The sequence below is a fragment of the Sardina pilchardus genome, chromosome 20 (assembly GCF_963854185.1).
Source record: "Sardina pilchardus chromosome 20, fSarPil1.1, whole genome shotgun sequence".
In the NCBI taxonomy this organism is placed as follows: Eukaryota; Metazoa; Chordata; class Actinopteri; order Clupeiformes; family Clupeidae; genus Sardina; species Sardina pilchardus.
Genome location: NC_085013.1, coordinates 20,977,905 through 20,995,188, shown reverse-complemented (window position 1 = coordinate 20,995,188; position 17,284 = coordinate 20,977,905). Strand labels below are relative to the sequence as shown.

At 37.2% G+C, this 17,284-nt stretch overlaps 1 long non-coding RNA gene across 1 annotated transcript; it reads right to left on the bottom strand.

Moving 5' to 3' along the window:
- Positions 1-427: 427 nt before the first annotated feature.
- LOC134067699 (uncharacterized) lies at positions 428-9,361 on the bottom strand. Its single transcript, XR_009936543.1, has 5 exons — positions 9,146-9,361; positions 6,952-7,032; positions 6,149-6,235; positions 2,234-2,341; positions 428-1,564 (listed from the first exon to the last, which is right to left on the bottom strand). It is a non-coding gene; the product is annotated as an uncharacterized LOC134067699 (long non-coding RNA).
- Between the last annotated feature and the right edge of the window lie 7,923 nt (positions 9,362-17,284).

Genomic DNA, 17,284 nt, shown 5'->3' with positions numbered 1-17,284 from the left:
TGCTTGTGTCACACCTGGAATCCTACGTAAATTACCTGAACACATCTTATTTAACCAATCCAGGGCAAAAACTGCTCAATATGGCCCAAGCAAATATTGCACATTAACCAGTATAACCCCATGTATATTTTTTGGTTTATTTATTCCATTAGCTGATGTTTTTTTTTTATTCAAACGGCATAGATACCAATAGCAGGGAACACTCCCTGGAACAACTCAGGGTTTTGTGTTTTGCACAAGGACACACACACTGTAAACAATGACCACCACAGATTTGTGAACTATAAACCATAATTATCAGGTTAGACAGCACAGGATCCAAGTGCAAGACTCTTTCAGACAAAAATCCAAAATACCTTTGACACAACAAACAGAGATTATGAGATTATGTGAATATGATGTTCTTAGACAGGGTAAACTCCTACAGTTTCATTTCACAGTTCCTTTAATGCAATAATATGTCAGTTAATGTTCGACAGCTTTTCTCATGTTGGCAAAAAGCAAATGTGAAACCAAAAAATGATAGGCTACCAGTTTTAACAATAAAAATATTGGTAACAATATTTCCAAAGGAAAAAAAGAACGTTTAGCATGTTTAATTTTTTGACATGCTATTGAAGTGACAGGCATTAAATTCAACTTGCACAAAACCAATACAGTGTAATGACATGAAAGATATGTCTATAAAGTGTATACATTCTAAACAGCAATAGTTCAGTTCACAGATGAGATGTAGCCTACAGTATATTAACTACTGTATACACAAGTAGTGTATAGTGCTGTCTTGAGCATTTTCTGGTAGTGTCACCGAGTTCTGACCTTTTTTTTGCATTGTAAAACACTGAGGGCCAGATACTAACGTTTTTGCGCTCATTTCAGGCGCAATGTGCGCGTAAAAACATCGGGATGGTATGTACAAACAGGTCGCACTGAAGGAAAACACTAAAGAGTTCTTCATACCTTAAAATAATGTTTCCAAAATAATTTCAGCAGTTCATCAACTCGTAACAGGGTGAACGGCACTTCTGCATTCACTTTGCGGCCCTCTATCGGCTATAACAGCACATTATGTAACTTTACCAGATCAGGTAGCATACCTGTAGTTCGATGAGACGAGACATAAGAAACTACAAATTTGACTTGCCTTGATGTCGCAACACATCATACTTTCACAAAAATGACAAAATCATGCAACATACTCTACCTTGTCTGTGGACATTGCTATTTGCTGGATAAACTAATCGCGTGCGTACGACAGAGGAAAAGTGCTTTAGTGTCGCTTTAAACTGTCTATCAACACAAATTCACAAACTGTTTGTCTATCAATAGGCTATCCATTAAACTATGTCTAACCTCCATAGCAAGCAACCCTAAAAATACATGACTTATAACAACATACTGTAAATTATGCTACATGTAAATCCCCATTTTTGACATTTTCATGCACTTGTAATTCCTTGACAAGACATCTTGTAGCTCCACTGATGAGTCACTCTCCCAAAAGCAAGCAGCTGGGTTATTTTTTTTTTTTTTTATGAATTAACAGTGCATGCTCTGTCAAAATCTGTAGAAAGAGAAACAAGATACCATTTATACCATTTATAAAAGTAACAGAAGGGGTGAACATGTCTTATATGCACAGTAAGTAGATCGATAGGTTAATGTATTCCTCCCCAAAGGGAAATGCTGGGGTTACAGCAGCAATTAATAATATTAGCAAACATCACACACATAAATACAAGTAAAATACATTTAGGATATTATAGTCTTGCACTGAGTGCACTGCCTCTCCTCTCACAGCACAAAGGGGAGTTATTGTAAATTGTTATAGCAGTGCAGCAATGACTTTCTATAATAGTCTGTATCATAGCAACCTCCACTTGCAAAAACCCTGTTTTTGCAACATCCTTCTCTCAACAATTAACTTTAAGGGCTCTAGTGTACTTCAAAGCACAAAGCTATTTCAACTTATTTCAACTTTATTTAGTATTTTCTCTCGGTAAGAATCTCCTCTGATGAAACACGAGATGTGTGTCATCACATTTTGGAAAACAGTGAGCTAGCTGTTATGTTGTGTTGTGCACTTCAAATAATACACCGACACAGCTGCGTGGGTTTTGCGGCGAACTTTAGTGGAGTCAATTAACACCATGCATCTTCTAACAGTACACTTTATATCTGTTGCATTCTGGAAAATACAGTGAAGTCAACTTGCCCATAACAGCACACTAACCTGGACATGAAAGGAGAACTTCAGAAGTTGCTCCTTTCCTCCATTGACTTTGATCTTCCCGTGAAATAAGGGAGTTGTGGTTCCAAACTGTAAACCTGAACAGCAGGCCTGCAAGTTTGATTGAAAAAATAATTAATAATGAACTAAGTTAACTTAAGTTAACACTCCAATTCTAGTTAGGTGTTAGTTTTAAGTTTACAGTGCTCAAGTAGTTTTCGTAATCCCATGAAATGTTTTCTTGAGAGTGTGGGTGAGGGATAGGAATGTGTACTGTATACTGGACTTGCTTAATTTTGTCAAGAAAGTGCATGCATGCTATCAGTCTATTAAAATGCCGTTACACAAGCACGTAATGTTTTGATATCGAAGCAATTCCCCCTTGTCAACACATTGCAAAGGGCATACATGACTAGTATCCGTAGACTGCTGCACATAAGTGGCACACTCCATTCTGTACTCCATTATTTTGAGAACAACCTGGCGGGGTGAAGTGCCTTCATAGGAGATGCTCCTTAGACCTGTTCATTTATTTGATTTGGAGGGCTCATGCAAACTCTACTCTGTTGAGTTGCGTTAGCACTTATGCTAGTACCATACTTCAGTGTTGTACAGTAATGCATATTTTCTGCACGACATGTGGTGTGTCTTCTTCAAATGTCAGAATTTAGTTTCCTCAGTTGTTGCTTTGTAGTGTTCAAAGCAAACAGCTGTGATTCATTGATTGTATCAGTTGTACGCTACATTTTAAAAGTTTAGCCAAGTATAACTTCTGGCCATTATATGATGGTTAGACAAGAGCAACTAAAGAGCAACTTGCAGGTTGATTTCAAAACTGAATATTTACTTCATATTGTCCGAAAAAGGCTTTTAAAATATATGTGCACGAATTAATATGTCTTACAAAACCTACAGACAGTAATTCAGAAGAAAGTGTACATTTTAAGCAGGCTGCTAAATGCCTCTCCCGCCCACAAACGCATCATATTACGTACACCGAGGTAAACCTTTGAAATTGGCACCTGAACTATGCTGTCATTGTGGGCGTAGATACTAATCTGAGCAGTGGTGAGAGATAGAGTTCATAGGGTTTTTTTTTTTTGGAAAGTCATAATGGTCAATTATTGTGTTTGTGTTGGTTGCACAAATTCTACTTTATAGTCAGGGGTCCTATGTGGTTTCCGTGGAACTGAAATGTTAATTTTTGGAGAGTGGTTGGACTGTCTTCAGTGGTCATTGAACATGAAGCAAAATTATGTCTCCATTTCTTTTGACAATTTGCCTGATGAAACTTTGCTTTTTCTCATTAATTTCTCAGTAATTGTTGCGGACATTATATTCCTTTCCTAAACTCCCTCAATGTTTTTTACCTGTTTTAACCTTATTTTTCTGATATTGTATATTTCATTGTAAGGCAATACTGTACACTACAGGTGAATAGGGTAACATTTTTAACTAGCAGGTATCACTATGAAACTTCCCCAGTTGATTACTTACATTAACATAAGAAAAAAATGTGTTCTGTAATTTAATGTTTAAATATGCAAATTATGCATTATCTACGGTGGCCCTGAAGTGCAAAACACAACACAAATAAGACAACACAACACAAATAAGACAACACAACACAAAGAGAGAAATCACGGCCCCAAAGTGCACAACACAACACAAAAAGAGACAACGCAACACAAAGAAGAGAAAAAACGGCCTCGAAGTGCACAACACAACGGCAAATCACACAACACAACACAAAAAGAGACAACACAACACAAAAAGAGAAAACACAACGGCAAATCACACAACACAACACAAAAAGAGACAACACAACACAAAAAGAGACAACACAACACAAAAAGAGAAAACACAACGGCAAATCACACAACACAACACAAAAAGAGAAAACACAACGGCAAATCACACAACACAACACAAAAAGAGACAACACAACACAAAAAGAGAAAACACAACGGCAAATCACACAACACAACACAAAAAGAGAAAACACAACACAAATAAGACAACACAACACAATTAGAGAAACCTCGGCCCCGAAGTGCACAACACAACGGCAAATCGCACAACACAACACAAAAAGAGACAACACAACACAATTAAGAGACAACACGGAATACCTTCGGGCCACATGAATCGTCGCTGGGACACGTAGCCTACGTAGGCCTACAGCCCGCAGAAAATAGCATGCTGGGTCTTCACATGTCCATAAGAACCCACAGTAATGGAATATCCACGTTGTGTTTTATTCATAATATGTTTGGTGTATAATCCAACTCATACAAAAGCAACAAGTTCGAAACAAATCATCAGAAATCAGGAAGTAAAACAGCTTGTAACTCTGTCACCGTTCTAGATACCGTCATATACCATATATGGTATTTTTTTTGTGAGATCCCCCTAGTTACCGTGGTAGCTAGCCTACCACACATCAGAGCGATGGCTTTGCCACACATGTCTTTCTGCGACGAGATATTCAAAACCGGAGGAGATTGGGCAAGAGAGCTGTCAATCAGGCTCCCTAGCTTTGAATGACGACAGCACTAGTCAGCCACATGCCTCGTTATTGAAAACCGGATAATGTTGAAGCCAAGGGGTAGACGATTTCAGTGATATGCGACTTTACTTTATAAACCCTAGTAAAGTCCTCGTAACATTCATTAAAAGATTTAAAGAGACATGCAGGCTGAAATAATTCGAAGATTTAATGGTGCATAGGCTACTGACAATAAAACTCTTACACAAGAACCCCTTTGAGTAGAAGCATAATATTGGTGTCAAAAGAAAGCTAATATTCTGGAGATTTTTGGGGAGCCTGATTGACAGCTCTCTTGCCCAATCTCCTCCGGTTTTGAATATCTCGTCGCAGAAAGACATGTGGGGCAAAGCCATCGCTCTGATGTGTGGTAGCTACCACGGTAACTAGGGGGATCTCACAAAAAATGACCATATATGGTATATGACGGTATCTAGAACGGTGACAGAGTTACAAGCTGTTTTACTTCCTGATTTCTGATGATTTGTTTCGAACTTGTTGCTTTTGTATGAGTTGGATTATACACCAAACATATTATGAATGAAACACAACGTGGATATTCCATTACTGTGGGTTCTTATGGACATGTGAAGACCCAGCATGCTATTTTCTGCGGGCTGTAGGCCTAGTACGTGTCCCAGCGACGATTCATGTGGCCCGAAGGTATTCCGTTGTGTTGTCTCTTAATTGTGTTGTGTTGTCTCTTTTTGTGTTGTGTTGTGTGATTTGCCGTTGTGTTGTGCACTTCGGGGCCGAGGTTTCTCTAATTGTGTTGTGTTGTCTTATTTGTGTTGTGTTGTCTCTTTTTGTGTTGTGTTGTGTGATTTGCCGTTGTGTTTTCTCTTTTTGTGTTGTGTTGTGTGATTTGCCGTTGTGTTTTCTCTTTTTGTGTTGTGTTGTCTCTTTTTGTGTTGTGTTGTGTGATTTGCCGTTGTGTTGTGCACTTCGGGGCCGTGTTTTCACTTTTTGTGTTGTGTTGTCTCTTTTTGTGTTGTGTTTTCTCTTTTTGTGTTGTGTTGTCTTATTTGTGTTGTGTTTTGCACTTCAGGGCCACCGTAATTATCTAATTAAATATGCACTAATTTGCATACATTTTAAAACACAAAAGCTGAGCTTTGGATAAAGCCAGGTTCAAAACTGTTTTATTTTTTCATTGTGTTAACATATTAGATGGGAGAAAAAGTACAGAGGGATTTATGGATATCTACTTCTGTTGTCCTGTCAATCAGAACTGTCAATAACCTTGGAAAATCGTTTATTTATTTTTTTGCCATGTTTTTAAAGACAAAACGTCATATATCAGGTCAGGAATAATATAATTGCAATTGGCCCGTAGTGTTTAATCATGTTTTGAAACAGAGTGAGCTTACTTGATAATGACAGGATTTCCGCAGAGGTCATCTTCTACCTCGAAAATCCGGATGCTGGGTATATGGGATGATGCTCCTTGTTTGCTTCTGAAAATGAAAATATGGCATACTTTGTTAGGTCATGCTTCTCTACAATTTAAACAATTTACATCTAGAGACAAGCCAATGCTTTGGGAAAATGACTTAGTGTGTGATTATATCTGCTTTTTCTTTTAATCCATTCTCTATTTAAGTAAATACACATGATTTTACTGTCACTGTTTCTCTGTTCACTAAAGAAAGATAGATACAGTGTGTTTTGTAAATAATTGTAAAAACAAAAAGGCCAAGTTAAATTGACCAAGATGCCATTTAAGAAGGCAATAAAAGGGGAAAATATACAATAGGGGGTTAATATGTTTTATAGACACTGCCATGAATAATATTAACATACAGTATATCACATACATACAAGTAAAAATAAATACATCTAGGATAAAGTCTGTGTCCAATTGATTGTAAACTGTGCTTTGCCTCTCCTCTCCATGTACAAAAGGGAGTTGTTGTAAATATGACAATGCACAGAAATGACTTTCTAAAGGTCCTTATTACCGTGAAGTTGAAGCAACATCCAGCTGAGCACACTCTGTTGTCTGACCAGCAGTTCATGCAGTGGATGTGAGATGTACCACCAAGCACAAAGCCAGCTCTTTTTATCAACGTATTTAGTATTTTGGTGTTAGAAGAGAGAATGTTATTTGGTTCTCAGTAAGAATCTCCTATGAGATGTTGTGTTTATTCACATTTTGGAACGGTGCGCTAACCTCCACATGAAGACTTGACACATTGACTTCTTACTCTCCATAGACAGCTCGCTAGGTGTAGATGTTTCCATTGTTGTCACTCTTGAAAGGAAAACATGAAGACTCTCTTAGGTCATGGACATGGTGCATTCAGGCAACATTCAACTGTATTCCTGTTTGTTATTGCAACAGTTGGTTGAGAACTGTGTATTAAGGCAGATAACATGGGTTTAAAACATAGTGGTATAGCTACAATATGCATCTATAGAAACAAGATCTAGGTATTCTACCATTGTTGAGGGAGATAAGGGGGGCTAATGTCCAGGAAAAATGAAACAGGAATGTGGGACAAAAGCAACATGCAGTATAAGCTTAACTTCCCACAACTTTGTCCCACATTCCTGTTTAATTTTTCCTGGACATTAGCCCCCCGTATCGGTTGAAACAGCCCCATGATCATGTCCCAATGGAGCAGTATCAGACGCCAGCACGTCTTATGCTGTTTCAAAATGAAAGCATAACAAGTTGTTTTTCTTTCTTTCAACAAACACTATGCCTTCACCTCTGGTAACAATGAAATCTCACTCCAAGATAAGGGTGGAAGTTGAGAATCTGGTAGAACCTGTTCAAACCATGTTCCAATACAATGGAATCGTACACATCACCTGACATGTTTTCAGGCAATGGTCAATTTTTTTTTTTTTTTTTCGTGAGAGTTAACAGAAAGTGGAATTGAATCACAAATTGTTGTTTTATGTGGTTTACCTACTCTAAGCAACTGTGATGGATGGACTACATTACCAAAAGAGTTTTTATTAATAAAAGTTTGCTGAACTGTGTTTCTAAAATTGAATGAGCTGAAGGGTATAGGCCCTAAACGAGTGTAAGCCATACAGTGATTAGTCACACTTTTCAAACTAAGGGCATCCCATACTGTACACTTGTATTTTATCAATGGCATCCCTTAGTTAAATTCTTCCTTTTCACAATCCTAATCTTACAATTGTAAACTATACCATGCATCTTATATCAACCATTCTTTTAGAACAGGCTACTACTTTAAGATATAACATTACACTCATTAGCTGCTACAGCGACAGTGTAAAGTAAATCGTTTCTCCACCTGAAACACCTCGTAATCTTCATTCTTTTATCTTTCTGAAAAAAGCTTTGTAGGCTACATTCTTTGCCTTAAAGTTGTGCATTAGCAAAGTAGCTAACTGACTGAAGCCTAAATACCTATCCTACATTCATTCCTGACTGTTTTGAATTGACAAGCAGTAGCCTATTTCTCGATTCAAAATATGCTTGGGCTGTTATGGTCGTCAGTGCACAGTTTAAATAGGCTACTGTTTTATGTGGTTGATCAACTAAATATAAAAGGGTGCTGACGTTATTATAGTAGGCTACATTTGCAGTGAATGGCTAGTCAGTCTTCCAGCATTATGAATGTATATAATGTAATGTTCAACTGTACCATGCTACTGTCTCAACTGTACTCAATATAATTAGCATGGGTACGTTGAGACAAAATGCCACCTTGTGTTTATGAGTTCACTGTGAAAAATTTAAACAACTTACGGATATATACTTTGGGTTTTATTTTAGTGCACAGATCAAAGATATACCATGTAAAGACACAGTTACTTTCAGTGGCTTTTTAGTCAAACTTTCAAGTGGTAGGCCTAGCCTACTGGGGAAAGCAAAAACTGTCTCAACTGTACTCAGTCTACCTATCAGACCTTTAAAGCTCTCGCGGGCCACATCAAATGACGTGGCCTTGACTTTGACACCTTTACTAAAGTGTGCAAAACATAGCCTATATTTAACATGCATGAGTATTATTGGTCATGATCTACGACATATGACTTCAAATCCCTATAAAAGAACTTGTTTGCAAGAATTCCTGCAGCTGACCAGGAAACCGGTGGGAAAAAAACAGAAGGTAGGCTACACTACACAGGGTCAGGAAACACAATTAAACTGCCTAAGTACATACTGTATAGCAAATAATAGTTAATCGTGGGATAGTTAATCATACAACACGAGGCTATCAGCTTACACATTAACTTTGATTTTGTGCTTTTAGGCCTAGTCCTTGGTGTAGGCCAAGCTAAAAACATGACCGACGTACTGTAACAACCTTAGAAACGGGTAAAGTATGAAGTCAGGAAAAACATTTGATATTCATAAGATCTTACACACCTTTACCTACCTTTAAAGTTACCTCTTTCTGCAACACCATAATAATATGTTCTCTTCTGGTAGTGTGACGCAGTTTGAAATGTCTAGAATACTTTCGATTTGAAGATTAGGTCCACTGATGTCAACTTCCTTGAAACTCCACCCATGTTTACCGATGCATTAAAATACCTTAAAGGATCAGATGCAAGACTTGTAAAGTGAGAGGTGCCCGGTACAGGTGTTCTAGTTTAACTGTTTTTTATGTTAACTGGTGATATTTGCATAACATCAGTGAATATTCAAAAAGGCCCTGCCTACTTCCTAAATGCGTTCTGCTCTGCCTCCGCCCCTTAGAGTTTGTATTTTCACAAAATGCTTGCAAGTGAGAGAAAATAATGGATAGCATATGGCTGAAAGCATAACCAGTTTGTCTAATACATGTTCGTCTAAGCATTAATCACACATACGACACATGTTATGCTAATAGCAAAAAATGAAATGAAACAATGTAGCCTAGCTACCTAGCAATGGCTGGATTCGAACCGTGGATGTCGTGGACAAAAACATCCTATCAATAGTGACTTATACCCCTACACTATGAACTGCTGGAAAAATAGGGTGATTTTTAACAATTTATTGGGCTTTTAGTCAAAGTTAACACAGGTTAACATACTGTGAGAAATATACGCCTATTCATTAACGTTAACTAGGGCCATTTGTTGTTATCTTTGAGATTACATCTGCTATTTTCTTTGTTTAGCACAGTATTCAACGGGGGTCTGCGGAGGTAGGCCTATAGAGAATGGGAATGTGACGTCGCGGACATTTCGCGGTTGCGCCGCGGTGGCGTCTGGGATACATACGTGAGGCCACTTGTACGCTGCTGCCAATGCTGTACCATTGTAAACATCGTAAAACATTGCTAACTCGCTGTTTCTAACACTGTTTTTCACACATCATGGGACGAACCTGTTGTGTTGTTGGATGTAACGTCCGTGCCCACGATCGTCAGGTAAAAAAAATCAACAACGGAGTGTCTTTGTATTACTTTCAGGGTCTCACGTCCACTCTCCAGACGGTCTGTCATAGGGATCCATGTTACCGATCAAAGATATCTTTTCTATATAACGTTTCCTCGCGTCTGGCAGGAGCTTGTCTCTGTACGGTCCATTACTACTTCTACTACTAGTTTTTAGCATAGTAGCCTAAATGTTTACATCTAGTGTTACTGTTTTGGCTAGCCGATCTTGTTCGAAATATCATAGGTTTCCATAGGTTTCTTGTTTATAATTCGCGCCGCGGCCTCACCTAATGGAGGAAAACGCCCTTTTTGTCCCAGAATGCACTGCGCCGCTAACTTCCGTTCCCATTCTCTATACTGCAGGGGGTCCGTAATTTCGTCTGAAGCATTTTTTTTTCTCTTCCAAAAAATAAAATTGGTAATTTAACATAATTTTAAAAAGAAAAACGCTTCATATTCGTTTTTAAATAACATAGGCTACCCATGAATCATGCATGCATGTGACCGGGCTGCCAATTGAGCGTGACATTTGAGCGTCATGCAATTTGACCCATTCTCACACAACACGCCATAGGCTACTTGACATTTCTCACGCTTATTTTTCCCCTTTCAGTATATTATTTTCAGGATAATAAACTGTGGTCCTTGTCTTGCCTTGCCGTAGTTCGAGCAACTCTAATGGACTGACAGCAATAACCAATCCATCAGTCCTTTGTGCCTAAATCTAACCAACCACGGAAGGCAAAACGCAATATAAACCAATCAGAAGCAACATAAGGCGGGTCTTGGCGTTGAGCACCGAGTCCCACGTTCTCCTACTTGCTAGATTTTGTTCACTGTTGATTCGCTGTTCTCCTTGAGTTTCAAAGTTTATCATTGCCCTATATTTGTTGAAAAGCTGTGTAACATTTATTTGCCTCTTCTCTTGGTCAGTTAACACTTGAAAAAGCGACTCTAATCGTAGCTGCCAAGTGTACGCTTTGAGAGTGACGGTCCAAAAATGACTGCGTATTTAATAATGTCATGCTTAATTTGCATGTGGGTGGTTGACATGACATGGCCTTTTTTTGGTCCAGAGTGTCAGACTTAAGTAAAGAAATGTCTAATTTGCAAATAAATGTGGTTATATTGTTCAGAAAAACCTGTTTTATATGAACATATGGACCATCCAAGCCAGTCATATTCCTATTTCTCAAAATTTTCAGCCAAACCAGGAAAAGCTCATATGGCGTGACTGTCCCGAGCCCATTTCATAAAGTTTGATTTTGAATTAAAAAAAATCAAATGAATATATTTTCCCATTACTTAAATACAATTAATACCAAAGATGTCTACTTGTAAGTCTGTAGTGTTTAAAGTCCAGGCATAATATTTTTGAACAAGCCATAAACAAAAACATTTTGTCCCAAAAATCAATATCATATGGTGTGACCTTAAATTATGTTTTTTAAATGGGCAATTGTGTGGAGACCGTTAGGGAAAGGGGGTCCTTTTTCATTCAGGAAGTATAATAACTTCTCAGAAGGACATTGAAAGTTTACCTGGTGAGTTATCTCTCATATTTCTTTCAATAAATCAAGTATTTCCAGCACTCCTATCTCAGTTCCCCTTTTCGCTGTCTTTTGGTGTGACCCATTTTTCAGGAAAATTTCAAAAGTAAATAGTTTTTTGGTCAAAATTATCTTTAAATCTATGTTACCATGTAAAAGTAAGCATATGATTTTGGTCATAGCATGTAGCCACAAGACTCATTGTTCTGCTAAGTGCATGAAACCTCATATGGAGTGACCCCATATCATATGGTGTGATGGGTTTTGCTGTCACACCATATGATTTATTTGTCACACTATATGATATAATCTGTATTTTCTTACATAAATAATGTTTTTTTCAAACATATGTTTAACTAATAGTTTAGTGTTATGCATATTTTAACATATTTAACATTTTGTTAACATTTATTATTTAATATGTGGCACCTATTACCCAAGTGCTATACAATATCTGGTGGAATTCTGTTTTATAAAGTTCTGAGTTTTTAACAGTGATCCTTTATGTGATAAATTTGTCTTAAACTATGATTTATTGTTTGTGAAATGCATATATTCACATTTTTGCGTTAACAGATTGTTATTTGGTGTGATTTATCATATGGTGTGACACCATATCATTTGGTGTGACATCAAGAAACATCAAGAAATTATGAAAATAAAAAGGCTTTGGGAGTCTAAATCATACAAATCTGAATGGAACAGATAGGAAATAGGGTCAGCAAACATTGTATGCATTTTATTTCTTTTGTATCAAGATATGTCCAAATTAATATAAAGTTTATTGAAAGATTGGGGACAAATGCCTTACTTTGTGTATTGATGAATACATATACTGTAAAATATAATACATTTCCACAAGGAAATGCTAGATCTTGATGAAGTAAAGATAGAAGATTATGATACACTGACTCACATAAAAAATATATACCCCATCATAGTTTTACACACAATAACTTTCATGTCACACCATATGACAATTTTAGTCACCAACACAAGACATTAGTGAATAAATATGAATTCCAATACAAATTCTAAAAGATCATACATATTTTAGGAATGGGAGAGTCAGTACAACAGAACTAAGTGATTCCCATCCATAATATCTGAATTTTTTTTCAAAAACTTTTTTTCGGCCTAAAACGTCAACCACCCATATTCAAACACTAAATTGCAGAAAACTTGTAATACATTTATTTTTCATATTGATTTAAGCAATCAACTGGTGAAGTTTCATTGTGATATCTGCTGCCTTGTTATTTTTTTTAGCCTATTCACCTGTAGAATCTCCGCCTTATATTCAGCACATTGGACAAGAAAGGCTTATACAAAATCACCCCAGGGATATCACTGGGAACTCTACATCTTAAAGAGGTACCCCTAGTCTACTAGATTCTACAAAAAAAAATCAAATAAATAACCGACAAAACCAGGTGTGACCCCATGGCTGCCTAACTAAAAGCCTAATATAACTTTTCACTGTGGCATTTGAAGTTGTGCTTATAAAGCCTCAACAATGGTCCTTTTGGTCACAACATGTGATTTTTGACACATTTCTTTACATTCATTGTATTAGTCAGGGGGCCAATTCTGAAAAGGGCTTCCGTTAAGACTTTTGCGGACATGTTTTGGTACAAGCGGTCAACCTATTTTTTTAGTTAGAAGACACCCATAGGTAAGATATTATGGTGGTTGTCAAGCCAAAAAAATCAATTTCAAATCAAAGCAATTTCAGGCCAATTTTTTGGTTTCCTGCTCAACATGACATGCCAACGATAAATGTTGAATATCTCCACAACCACAAGGACCATATAGATAAAAATGGTATGGAATGAAAGCTAACACTCGTGGGATGTCTGCTGAAGTGTCAGAATTAACATTTATTGTACAGTATAAGAGACAACAGACCTAGAACATGAAAAAAGCAATCTCCGCCTAAAGAGAACCAGTTTTCAAAGTGAATATCAGATTGGAAACATAACATAGCATTCCAAAACCTCTATCAATCAGTACCCCTGTCTATGGGAATGAGTCAAGCCAAGTTTAAAGCTTGTAGGGAGAGACAGTGCACTGCTGCACATGTTGTAATACTTTAATGTTATGGCGAAAATGTAGAACTGTAGATGGTGGTCTATGGTGCTATTTGACTTCATTAATGTACCAGGTTGTGACAAATTATGTTTAATGGACATATCACTATAGTTATCAATTCAACCCAAACATAACTGCTCTCTCAGTTCTTTAGGATTAGAGGTTAGTTAGTAGTAATAACTTTGTAATAGTCGTATGGCAAAGGTATTTTTCCCCATCCAAGCAGTGGTGCTCGGGTATAGGCAGCCAACAGAAGAAGGGACATGAAGGATGGCATGCTTTCCCCCCAGCTTTTAACCACAGAGGTCAGGTGCTTGGAGCTTGGTGAGAACAGGTCAGGTGCTTGGAGCTGACGATATGTGGATGTGAGGAAAGTGGAAGTCAGTGCAGTACCAGGCAGTGTCGATGTCCCTGACCAGGACCAGGCAGTGTCGATGTCCCTGACCAGACTGAGCACATGGACATGGTCCCTGGGTACAGTACCTTCTGTTGGCTGCCTACCTGAGCACCACTGCTTGGCTGCACTGTAAAACCCGGGAAGTTAACTTAAGTGTAAATAAGGCATTCAGCTGAGTTATTTCTATGTGTGTAGTTTGTGTTGGGATAACTTTAAGGAGTCAAGTAAACTACTGTATACTCATTTTATTCACCTAATTTCAACTTGAGTGAAATACAGTCATGGCTGAAAGTGTTGGCACCCATGTTAAAGTTGACTAAAAAGAGGAATATAAAATCATCTTTTGGAAATTGATCTTAATGCCTTAAGTAATAAAAGTAGAAAATATCCAACCTCTAAGGACACCAACTTTCTATGTGAATGAATAATGTATCATAAACAAATAAATGTATTGGCACCCCTATGTAACCCTATGGGAATTTAACACAAAGGGTTAACATAGGGGCAGGCAGATTTTTAAAGGCCACTTATTTCATGGATCCAGGATACTATGCATCCTGATAAATTTCCCTTGACCTTTGGAACTAAAGTAGCCACACATCATCACACACCCTTCACCATAACTAGAGATTGGCATGGTGTTTTGTTCAGTTAGCCTATTAGCTGGTTTGATTTGCATTGAGCTCAATGAGCATCAAACAGGCTAATAGGCTAACTGAACAAAACTGAACAAAACACCATGCCAATCTCTAGGTATGGTGAAGGGTGTGTGATGATGTGGGGCAATTTTAGTTCTAAAGACCAATGGAACTTTATCAGGATGCATAGTATCCTGGATCCATGAAATAAGTGGCCTTTAAAAATAAAAATCTGCCTGCCTCTATGGGAGTTGAGAACATAGGGTTAACATAGGGGTGCCAATACGTATGACCCCAGTCTTTTAAGGAAGAACATTTATTTATTCATGATACATTACTCATTGCATGGGGTGCCAACACTTTCAGCCATGACTGTATATGCCACTCATTACAATTAAGTAATCATGGCAAGAAGTATATTCACAATAAGAAATGGCTGACCACACATTACATTTCCCAGAATGTCACTGTCCATAGTATTCTTAACACATTATCACATATTAATCTTGACTGAAATTGAATCTTAAATGCATAGTTAAACTATATTTACGGCTATACTATAGCTGTTATGTTATTGTGTTATTTACATTGACACCACACACCATCAAGCAGTTGACTATCCACAACAGACTTGGCCTGTGGGCTGATTTTAAAATCTTAGATCATGTCTAATGCTTCTGACCGACGTAATGATAATCTGAAGATACAGTATATTATGATGGCCAGTACTGCCATGGTGATAAATATTATGTTTCACAATTACCCTCATTCTGCAGTAATCCTATTCATTTAATAGAAATTTAAACCTATTAAAAAAATCCTGAAATCTTTACTCCTGAAGCTCATATCCTGCCCATAAGAGGGGTAATATAGTTACTCAATGTAAACATGCATAATGTATCTGTATCTCCCCAAGAGACAATACAGACAGACAATAGGAGGCTCAATCACACCATTGGGATACTCAACTTTGTGACACTTTCAAGTGACTATAGGTCAAAGTCAAATTGGGAAACGCAATGAACTTTGCATTAGGCCAAGAAAAAGTGAACTTCATAATGTTCTTTATATTTTGAGAATGGGCTTCTCCTTAATGGTATATCTGAAATGGTATATCTGGTATACCATATTCTGAAAATCATCAACACAATATTTTTGCCCATCACCTGGTAAACAGTAAGAAGCCACAATTAACAGCTAAGAGAACAAATACTTATTAGAAAATCAAAGAAGCATTTACCCATAATCCATAGAAAATGATAGCTCACACATTGAGTACATTGCATTTTTTCGTGTGTAGGCCTACATAATTCTTACTTGTCATGATAATTCACTCAAGTTGTTATTAGGTGAATAAAATTAGTGTAGTTTACTAGACTCCTTTAAGTTATCCCAACACAAAATGCAATACATACTGTACAATATACTAATAACTCCAGTTGAATGACTTATTTACACTCAAATTAAATGAGTTGCCAAACTCAAATGTCAAGGCATCCGGTTTACTCAAATAATTTCAGATAAGTTAGCTTCCCAGGCTTTACAGTACTCAAATAATTTGAGTTCAGTTAACTTCCCGGGTTTTACAGGGGAAAAACATACCTTTGCCATACGACTATAACAAAGTTGTTATTGCTAACTAGTTACTATCCCCTAACCCTAAAGAAGTGAGAGAGCAGTTATGTTTGGATTGAATGAATAACTATAGTAATATGTCCATTAAATATAATTTGTGTCACAACCTGGTATATTAATGAAGTTAAATAGCACTATACACCACCATCTACAGTTCTACATTTTCACTGTAACATTTAAATATTTTAACTTGTGCAGCATTGCATGTCTCTCCCTACAAGCTTTTAACTTCGTCTTCACAACCACCCTGATATCTTACCTATTTGTGTCTTCTAACAAAAAAAAAAAAAATAGGGTGACACTGACAGCTTGAACCAAAACATGTCTGCAAAAGTCTTAACAGAAGCCCTTTTCAGAATTGGCCCCCTGACACAAAAGTGGCCCGTGGTGTGATACTCTTGTGGTATTTATTGATCATTATTTTTTAATGATCATGCTTGCACACAAGTTGGATTATATTGCACATTTGCCCAAGATTACAGTAGGTAACATGGAAGAAAAAGGAAGCACTTTGGGGGAAAAATCCGCTTTTTCCATTTTTAAGAATATAGTGTTAAAATGGACAAAATAAAATGTTCTAAGCTGACAACCTGTCTAGAACTCATGTTGAGGGGTTAAATATCAATACTGGATAGGTTGTATGCTTGTACCAAAAAGTGTCCGACAAAGTTTTAATATCAGTTTTGGCCCCCTGACTATATTAAAGTGTTTCATTAGTGAAGTAGGTGGCTGACTACCATCAGAAGCCAACAGCAAAACTGAAACTATCCTACATTCGTTCCAGACTGTTTTGAATTGAGAGGCAGTGGTCTATTTCTCTTAACTCAAAATATGCTCA